The sequence below is a fragment of the Miscanthus floridulus genome, chromosome 14, assembly GCF_019320115.1.
Source record: "Miscanthus floridulus cultivar M001 chromosome 14, ASM1932011v1, whole genome shotgun sequence".
Lineage (NCBI taxonomy): Eukaryota > Viridiplantae > Streptophyta > Magnoliopsida > Poales > Poaceae > Miscanthus > Miscanthus floridulus.
Genome location: NC_089593.1, coordinates 92,302,307 through 92,312,782, shown reverse-complemented (window position 1 = coordinate 92,312,782; position 10,476 = coordinate 92,302,307). Strand labels below are relative to the sequence as shown.

General features: G+C 44.4%; 1 pseudogene; it reads left to right on the top strand.

The window, feature by feature from the left end:
- The first annotated feature begins 4,073 nt into the window (after positions 1–4,073).
- LOC136504007 (thaumatin-like protein) lies at positions 4,074–6,534 on the top strand (annotated as a pseudogene).
- The last annotated feature ends 3,942 nt before the right edge of the window (positions 6,535–10,476 follow it).

The following is a 10,476-nucleotide window of genomic DNA, read 5'->3' as shown; positions in this document are numbered from 1 at the left end:
TGGCCTCATCGAATGGGCCACCAAGGTTGTGCACGTCAGTGGCAGCTTGCGCCCAATCGTTCCCCCAAGGCACCATCCTATCCACCCACGATTGCTTGAACGCTAGACCTTGACCTTTCCTTGAATGCCTGCAATACAATTAATAATGAATAATAGTATGACGACATATACAGGAATGCTTAATGCAACAAGACTTACCCATACGACCCGTCAAGCTAAAGTCAATGAAGGGGAAGACCTATGCACGCCCCAACTGACGTGCCACCTGGTCTGGACAGTACGGCTTGACGAAGATGTCGAACACCAGTGTTTTCCTCATGTACCATAGCTCCTAGTCACGATAGCACAACTCCGACAAGCCACGCGGAGCACGGAACTGTCTGTCAACTGCTTTGTACGGGGACCACCAAACCCTGTCAGCTATGAGCTGGTCCAACGCAGCGACGTATGCATTGTACGTGCCTCTACCCGTGCCTATTGCCCACCTAGGCTGCATCGAACAATAAACTTGATGAAGATTCAAAGCATAATACTAACATGCAAGGAGAAAATAGTAGAGATGAGATACTTACGTCACGTGACAACCAGAGTGTGCCCATCATGGGGGCGTTGAGCTCGTCAGCCTCACCCAGGTGGTAAAAAATGTACATCTCATCGACGTATGGATCATACAATGACAAGGTCAGCCTCCCGATATCAAACCGCTCGAATGACCAAAGCATCAGCAACAAAGGCGAACTACCCAACGTACCTATTGAAGTCCTCTGAGTGCAAGCATCACACAAAGCAAGGTACGTAGCTGCAAGCACCGCATAACCCCAACTATACTGGGGAATCGCCTCAAGTGGTGTGTACGCTACCTGTGCCGCATAGTGGACAAAGTAGGTACGCCTCCAGGTGTCATAGCACCCTCCAATCGTCCTCGTCCTCCGTGCGCCTCTCCGCATGGAACTGGCACAACCAAAATAGCCAAAGTAGGTACGCCTCCAGGTGTCGTAGCACCCTCCAGTCGTCCTCGTCCTCCGTGCACCTCTCCGCATGGAACTGACACAACCAAGCCTTTGGAGGCCCGTGGCGGTCGTGGAAGGCGAACTGCTCAAGCTCTCCGTCCGCCGGCTGTAAGACACCCTCGAAAAGGTGCAGGAGCTGCACGTCCCAGTCCACCGACACGACAATAGGGCCGATAGGGGCACCGTCGAGAGGTAGATTGAGGAGCATGGTGATGTCCTACAGAGTAAAAATAACCTCACCTACAGGGAGGTGGAATGTGTGCATCTCCGATCTCTAGCGGTCCGCCCAAGCACAGACGAGTGCACTGGTCCATCGGAAAACACGCACTACTATGCCTGTGTCACTCAACCAGGCAGTGCAAACAGAAGCAGACCAGCGGCACGTAGGCTGTGATGGGGACAAATTTATTGGTTAAGTAATAAAAATTTGAATAAGTAATGATGTAACATATAAGGTACGAATTCAACAAACCGTGGAATCCAGCACTGGTCAAGTATCCACAACTCTCGTGGGTACGAAGACGTAGGGCTACGGGAAGCTGCCCATCCTGCAAGTTCGAGCGGCTGCCACTAGTAAACAACAGGGTCGATGAGCTCCATAACAGCCATCCTACAAAAACAAAGATTTTTTGAAAATACAATGCCATATTAATAAGTTGATAAGTAATTCAAAAGGCAAAATAGTCGAAAGTGAAATATTACAAAATAGTCCGAAACTAAAATCTTAAACGCGACCCCAAAGTAAAATATTACATAGTCTTCTGAAACTAAAATCTTAAACGCACTACAGCCCCAAACTAAAATATTACAAGCCGTAGTTCAAACCCTAGAGTTGCATTTTGGAATACGCCGCTCTTCCGTTCCATCTGGAAGACTATGTGTTGGGTACGCATCATAATTTTTTCTCAAATGATTTCCACCACATGCGAGGCAGAAAAGGATGCTTGTCTGAAGCCTCTAAGCATCCATGTCATTCCTAATACGATGACTCTTGCGACGACCACTTGCCTCAACCCTTTTGTTCGGATCTGGAGACCATTGATGGTCAGGAGTCATGAACTGCCTTAGTGAAATCAGAAATGGCCCTCCAACCTCGAAGCTCACCACACCAGGTGTTCAGTATGACCTCCTTGTTGAAATAAGGGGACACAAATGTCATGGGAACTTTGGCTTTTCCAACAGCAGCTAGCACATGGGAGCATGGATAATGGTAGTACTTTCGGCTTGTTGCATGTGCACGTGCACTTGTTCTCCGATGGCCATAACTGACACTCCATAGTTATTTTGCTTGGACCAATGCCAAGTCCGCCCTTGTCACACAGATACACTTCATACACAAGGTCCTGATTGCCAACGTAAAAGACCCTATGCAGGGATCCTTTGGCACTCTTCTCTTCGATGTATGCAGAAATCTTCGCTGAATATGTCATGTGTGGATTCAGAACGAACTGCATTTGCCACTTGACAACTCTCTCACAGATACAACATTGTGTCCCCTCAGGATACGCTCCACAATGGCAACCAATGGAAGGAAATGTGTACCTTTGAGCACCCAGTTGTAAACCTCTGTGAGATTCGTAGTCATTATGCCATACCGAGCTCTAAAGGTGTGATGCAACAAAGACCACTTCTCCAGGGGCTCCTCTTTAATCCAATCTGAGAAACACTTTAAAGATCTACCCCCTTACAGTCGACGCGTTTTGCTTTTAGGCTCATTTAGGATGTGGACCAAGACCTTGCGGCTCCTCCTCTCATGCTACAACTGGTTGATGACGCACCTCTTTCATGTGGCTTGTGGTCAGTTCAATCCAACCATTGCCAAAAGAAATCAAACTTTTATTTCTGATTGTGCTTGCATAGTCTCTTGAACAGGTCCATTAAGCGCTTGCTCTTGAACTGCTTGTAGAAATTAGCAGCAAGATGCCTCATGCACCAACGACTTTGTATATCGGGCCATTGGACATCTAGATTAGTACCATTCTTCAACTTGTCCACTGCATTCAATAACCCTGCATTACGATCATTGCATGGACACAAACATTGTCCCTTTCTTCAACGAGAGCTCATTTCAGCAACTTTAGGAACCACAACTAGCTTTCACTGTTCTTCGATCCAACCAGGACAAAAGCAATAGGCACAACCTAGTTGTTGCCAGTCAACACCTATGGCTGTTAGCAAGGTACCTCTATATTGGCATGACGCTCAACTGCGGCGGGTCTAGCTGCCCCGACGCATACCTATTTCTCACCGACAACACGAGGACACATGCTTGCAGTGGCAACTAGCAACTACCAGGTCACTTTCTACCCTTGTGGAGGCAGCAGTGGTCCAATAGCAACTACCAGGTCACTTGTGCTAATAGGTTAGAAATAACCACCATAAACTGCCTTTTTTTGGAAAAGCCCATCGACGAACTGTGTGTTGTAGATGAACCTTGTCATGAAACATCTCCCCTTGTCTGACCTCAATCCTGGAGTACTCCGACGAAGAATGATGACCATCATCGACCGTTATGGCATCAGGTGCGATGTGGACCCAATCCCAAGGATGTCAACCTCGACATCAAACCTCCTGCCTAGCAAATTCATCCATGAAGGCGACGTGCTCAGCATCGTCAGCCTCCATCTGTTCGATGATTCTTTTGTCCTCCTCACCCAGGTTAGCTTCCATGGACGGACCATAATCTTCCGCCTGTCCACCCTTTGTTGTGTTCTCAATAGCTGGAGGATCGCAAACATAGGTATGCTCAGCATTTGCCGACTCTAAGTTATCCTTTGCTGCACCTATGTTGGTACTCTCAACCAGCATGGCACCATCTAGGAACTCAACAAGCATGATGTTGGCATAACGACGCTCCAATGCCTTGGACACGAGAAAATGCCACTTCTTTGTGTTACTGGCCTCATATAGCTCCCACCTCCCTCCATTCTCCCGCTTTTTAGGCACCAACATACTAATCCTGAAACGATGCTGGGAGGGCGGAACACCCAAGTATTCATGCAGCCAGGCTAAAAATTGTTTCCGGCTATAATCTAGCAGCGAATTCAGTTATGTGTCAAAGACATGGAACTCGCTAAGGTCTACCCTGCTATCCCCATATCTGATTTGACCGTTGCCATGGTACATTCTGAAAAGGGACTAAATTGGTCGACATTCCTGGTCGCATTGTGCAAAGTATCATGTCAGTTAAATGAAGTACCATGAAAATTTTAGCCGTAAACCTAAGCGGTGTAAACCAACACTAACCCTAACCCTACCAAACAAAAAGTAATAAATAATCTAAACCTAACCCTAGCCCTAAAAAATAAACTAAACTAACAAAATCAATCTAAACTAACCCTAACCCCTAACCATAATAAAATAAAGTAATCTAAACTAAACTAATAAGATAAACTAACCCTAAATAACACTAATAAACTAACCTAATTTAACTAAATCTAACTACTAAACAAAACTAACAAATCCTAACTACACTAACTACGTTTAACAAAACTAACAAATCCTAACTAAACTAACTACATTTAACAAAGAAAAACACACGTACCTGCGACGAGGCCGGTGAGGTGCAGCACCGGCGGGGTGGGGGCGGCAGTGTCAAGCCCACCGCCGGATCCGGCGGTCACCAGCGAGGGCGGCCGGGCGAGTGGCGGTGAGCGAAGGCACAAACGAGAGAGAGAGAGAGGGAGCGGCGAGAGAGAGAGAGAGAGAGAGAGAGAGAGAGAGAGAGAGAGAGAGAGAGTGAGGGATGAAGAGAGGCCACAATAGATATTTTGTGGCCTATCGGCACTCCACGGGCTGACAAAGCCAATCGGCCCCATAAGGGTACACTTGCTTGTCATGTATGGCCTGGTCGGTGGCCCAGTTAGCTATTGGCCTGCCGATGAGGTCCTGTCGGCCCACCAGTTGCCGATAGGGACCTATCGGCTGTCTAGAAGCCGACAGGGATACTATATTTACAATTCTCACAATTCAGATGCTATATTTGCAATTATTGAATAAAAAATCTTATTTTAAAAAAATTCCTGAAATTGAAGGCTATTTTGTCATGTATATATGTATATATATTTCACAACATACAGCCAGCTGTAGTAGGCGATAAATATAATATAATATCATGTAATATAACCTGAAACTCACGAAATTTCAGCGACTGATTTTCATAATTATTGATGTGCAAATAGAATGATGGTGGGATATGTCAAAAATAATGTTAGTTCGTAGCAGTATATATGTACTATGTACTAATAAATCAACTAGCTATGCTCTCTTATCCATTTATTTATTTTTTTGAACAAGCAAACAGGTGCAATATAAATGTGCTTGTTCGTCAGTCCGGCCTTGTCGCGTAGGATTAGATTTCCAGGTCATCTAGAATTCTAGATGAACTAGGTGCTGACAAATTCTAACCGATGTTACACGGCAATACAGTGCATGCATGCCACCAACTTCTACGAAGGAACAATAGCATATTCTACACTAGTGGGCCCCGCAGTCAAACATGCCGCCTGTTATTGCCAAACTTAATTAACTGAAATTTGGCGACATCTCAATCTCATTCACTATCTGAAATAGATCAAGGAAAGAAAGGAATACCTCAATCTCACTGTCACCGAAAATGTGGGATCGATATGATCCAAGGTTAATTTTGTCATTCCATCAGCCCGGACTTTTCTTCCGCTAGCAGCTATAAATACGCATGCATCCTCCCTAACTCCTCCACACTAGAACCATACGTAGAACAACAACAAGCAGCATCCATGGCAGTCCCGGTCTGCAGCTTCCTCAGTCCTCAGCCTGCTCCTCCTCGCCGCCTTCGCGGCCAGCGCGAGAGCGGCGACATTCACCATCACCAAACAACTGCGGCTCGACGGTGTGGCCGGCGGCGACGCCCGTGGGCGGCGGCACGCAGCTGGACCCGGGGCAGTCATGGACCGTGAACGTGCCGGCGGGGACCCAGTCCGGCAGGGTGTGGGGGCCGCACGGGGTGCTCATTCAACGGCGGCAGCGGGAGCTGCCAGACGGGCGACTGCGGCGGCGCGCTCTCGTGCACGCTGTCCGGGCAGCCTCCCATGACGCTGGCCGAGTTCACCATCGGCGGCAGCCAGGACTTCTACGACATCTCGGTGATTGATGGATACAACCTGCCCATGCTCTTCTCCTGCAGCACCGGCGTGACGCTCAACTGCGGCGGGTCTAGCTGCCCCGACGCATATCTGTTTCCCGCCGACAACACGAAGACACATGCTTGCAGTGGCAACAGCAACTACCAGGTCACTTTCTGCCCTTGAGGAGGCAGCAGTGGTCCAACAGCAACTACCAGGTCACTTGTGCCAATAGGTTCGCGTATACGTATGTTTGTCCTAGTCGAAAATGAATAAAATTAGATGAATAAGAAGATGACGTGAAAAGTCGTCCACGCGTGCATTGATGTTCACGTATATGTAACTTCAATTTATACTTGGAAAACATGGGTGATGTTTGTGTGTTATCAGGTATCAAGTTGGAGTATTCGTCAAACCATATTGGTGACATTTATATATGGTGATCTTTGTGCTTTAGCCTTTTTGATTAATTAATGAGCAGGGGCAGATTTGCACCCAGGGCTAAGGGGCTACTATTTCTAATTTTCTTCTTTGACACTTAGCAGCCGACGAAAAGTCTAGCCTAGAAGGTGAAGGTATATATGTAGCCTCACCGTACCAAAGATATGAGTTACTCTCTATTTAAAATTGTAGGTTGTTCTGGTTTTCTAAATACAAAGTTTTACTATGTGTCTAGGCATATTGCATATCTAGGTACGTATCTCTGCCTAAAAGGCTAAAAAACATAATTTGAAACCGGCAGAGTACCGATCTTTATTGGATTTAATAGGACTTGGACTTAATTTTTTTTAATTATATCAAATAATTCTAAGACCTACATTAAAATGCTAGGTGCAACCAAGGACTAATGTTGCTTGCAAAATTTACCAAAGATTGACTAATTTTTAAATGAGTGTATTGTGTGCACCTGTTCATGTGTGAGGTTTAGGGCAGCCGAACTGTTGAGCTGGCTTTTAAATAGCTAGAAAGCTGCTTTCTGAGGAAATGAAAAATACGTTCTGAGCACCTATTGTAGTTTTTGGTGTGCCGAGAAGCTAATTTTGATACAAAAGTTAATAGCAAAAATTCAACAATCAAAAGTCGAAATCTAGAATATCATGAGCCAAAAGCTAGCCCAAAACCTGCTCAAACAAAAACAGGAACATAGAAACATAGAAAGCGAGCCACACACACCGTGCGGCGGCTATGTCGATCGTGCATGCTGCGTCGTGTTGGCCAGTAGTAAGAGTTTTGCAGCTGGAAAAACAAGAATCAATCTTGGACGAACGTCAAGACCTTCTCGATACAGTAACATGCAGTTGGTCAAATAAAGGAGAATTAAGGATCGTCATCAATGTGATTCACAAAAAAGAAAGAAAAGAAAAGGATCGTCATCCATGCATGCATGCATGGTCAGTACAATGCTCGCTCTATATGGTGACATGACGCACATCGCGCACGTATGTTGGAGCGAGAGAAGTCTATAATCATTACAGAAATTGGAGTAGTGGGCGGAAATCTGCCAACCTTGCCTACAAAGTCATGCACATATGGCACACAGCGGGTTTGTTGGAATACATAGCTTTCAGTCATTATCTGATTAACACAACCAAATTAATAAACTTTAAGATCGCTGAATGCAAGATATCATGACCCAATGTAAGCTCTAGAATTAAGATAGGAAGGAGACCACGGCAATCTTTTTTTTTCCCATAACATACAATACACCCACCTCTGATCTCCCCTATGAATGTACGCAGGTAACTCATATTCTATAAGCATCTACCAAAGACTAAGAAAACAGATTATATGGGTATTCCTAATGCTTGAAACCTCTGTTGGCACCAAAAAATGTGCTGATATGGGAATTAGGCTTGGTAAATAAGTTTTTGGTGTCAAGAGGATATTGGAAAATATTTGGTGCAACCCAATTCAAACAAAAAAGCAAAGAAATGAAGGAAACGGGCACCTGCCCTTGCCAAACCGGCTTGGCCGGGTTCACTGCCCAGAACCCTGCTGAGTTGGTTTCCAATTCGATTTTGGATCTATTTTGGATGTGGGAAAGTTGGAGAACATTTTGGACTTATTTTCTATTAGGATAAGACAATCCCCTTCTATATAAACGAGAGGATCATAGCTGTTGGTATATTTAACGTACACAGATAAATCCGCAAGCGTACGGATACCGCTGTAGCTTTCACCCGGAAGTATTCCAAGTATCGTATCCACAGGAAAACATGTGAGACTAACTACGATCTAACTTAACTAGGGGTAGCAACAAGGTTGAGATAAATAGGAGCGTAGAGAGGAAAACTAAGGTTCTCTAGTTCTGACTTGGATAAGCTATATCTTCTACTATTCAACTGGGGATATTACTAGGGAAAGACACCTGCAGAGGATGCTTTCCTTCGTAACCGCATCCTACTTGCGTCTATAGACGGGAGGTGGACTACAAAGGATCAACGAAGCTATATAGTACAAGCTATATAGAACTGATGTCACACACGTGATCTACCACCATCCGAAATGAAGGGTGCATCCACGATTAACCTAAGTATAAGCACCACGCTTACACTTACGATTAATACTTTAACCTAAAGCGTCTTTAGATTAAAGCACTCAAAATAGAGTCGTGATCCTGATGAACAATATAAACAATTACTTACTTGAATCAGAAGCTGATTACCAGAGAAATCTCGAAGGCAAGCTCAAGTAGAACTTAGATCCGCCAAGGTACAAGCCGTAGAGGGAGCACCGACAGGGCGGAACCTCCAACAAACTCTTCCCTCACTCTCTATCTCACTATTATTTACAAGACTAGATCCTATGAAGGACTAATCTTCTCTTGATAGCTGGCTCTGATCCTCATGATATGAATTAGGGTTTTAGGATGGCTCCAGGGAGGATGGTAGGGGCTGGTATATATAGGTTGGAGCATCCAACGTGAGCCCTTGGATCAAAACGACTTAAAGGATGGCGTAGATACAACCTAGGAGGCGGTGGAGAACCAATATTGTGACACAGAGGCTGACAGGTGGGCCCGGGGCCCCACATGGCAGCCCCTAAGGGTCTACTTCAGTGGAGAGCCTCCTGAAGTCTTCTAGAATTTTCCCACATATGCGGCGGAATTCTGTAATTTCCTTTGACGAATAGGTCCCCCTTGATGATTTTCTGAATAAACCCTGCTGAAAATACAGATTCACCAAAACTCGTGGAATTTATTAGTTTAAACCCCTATACCTATGTTTGGTGATGGAATTAAGTATAAATGCAAGTTATGTTGACAGTTTATAATTGGTGTTAGTGACCCTCAACAATAGCCAATTGAGTATTCCAACTTCGAGGCATCAAAACATAAACACATACCCCCTTTTGCCCTGGCAGTAATCTAGGTGGCCTTGCCGACACTAGAGCAACAACCTCCACACGCTCCTCCCTGATGGGTCTTTACAACTGGTGTTTGGGTGTCTACAACGCGAAGAACGAGCTCAACATCCACTACAAGAAATGTATGATTTATTGACATTCTATTTATGTCATAATATATGGAATTCATGTCACAATTTAAGATTTGTGACATCCAATTGATGAAAATCCAAATATATATAAAAAAATCACCATCATAAGTTTATTAGTTGTTGTTTGTATATTTAATGTCACAAGTATATGACACTTGATTTTTGTGTCATACATGTTTATGACATTGGGTTGTTGTCACAAGTCCGTGCACCATACCATGTAGGCAGCTGACATGGTGCTGACATGGTAGGGCAAAAAATGTCATAAAATTTAAAATATAGCCTGTTAAGGCCTATGTGGTTGGTAGGCTTATAGCAAACCCAAAAACTAGCCCACTTGTTTTGTACTTTTCGGCACATTTAGCTTTGTAATATTTTTAATTTCATCCCATTTTATGTGATAACAATGACCTCACACGATTTTTTTATCGACCCAGCCCACACAGGCCACGCGGTAGATTAACAGCCCGCACAATATTTTTTCGAACCCGTTTTTTTTACCCATTTCAATATACACACAGCACAAAGATTAGTCCAGCCTATTCAACAACACATAGAGGCCCAAGTGAATTTATGTATATATCAAATCAACCAATTTAAATACAATGATTTCTATAAACGACCACCTTATATAATGACCAAACTAGTAACGGATCAATGACAATAAACTATTAGCGCACACACATCAAGGCCTTTGTTGCTTTCAGCGCTAAACGAAGAGCCAAGGCTAACCTACAATAGGGAGATGATCATTAGCTGCATATATGTCACACCTGATTTTAAGGATAAAATGGGATGCATAATCTTATGTGCGCCAAAAGATCAGTCACACACATACGTCGATAAATTATAGATAGTATCATCACA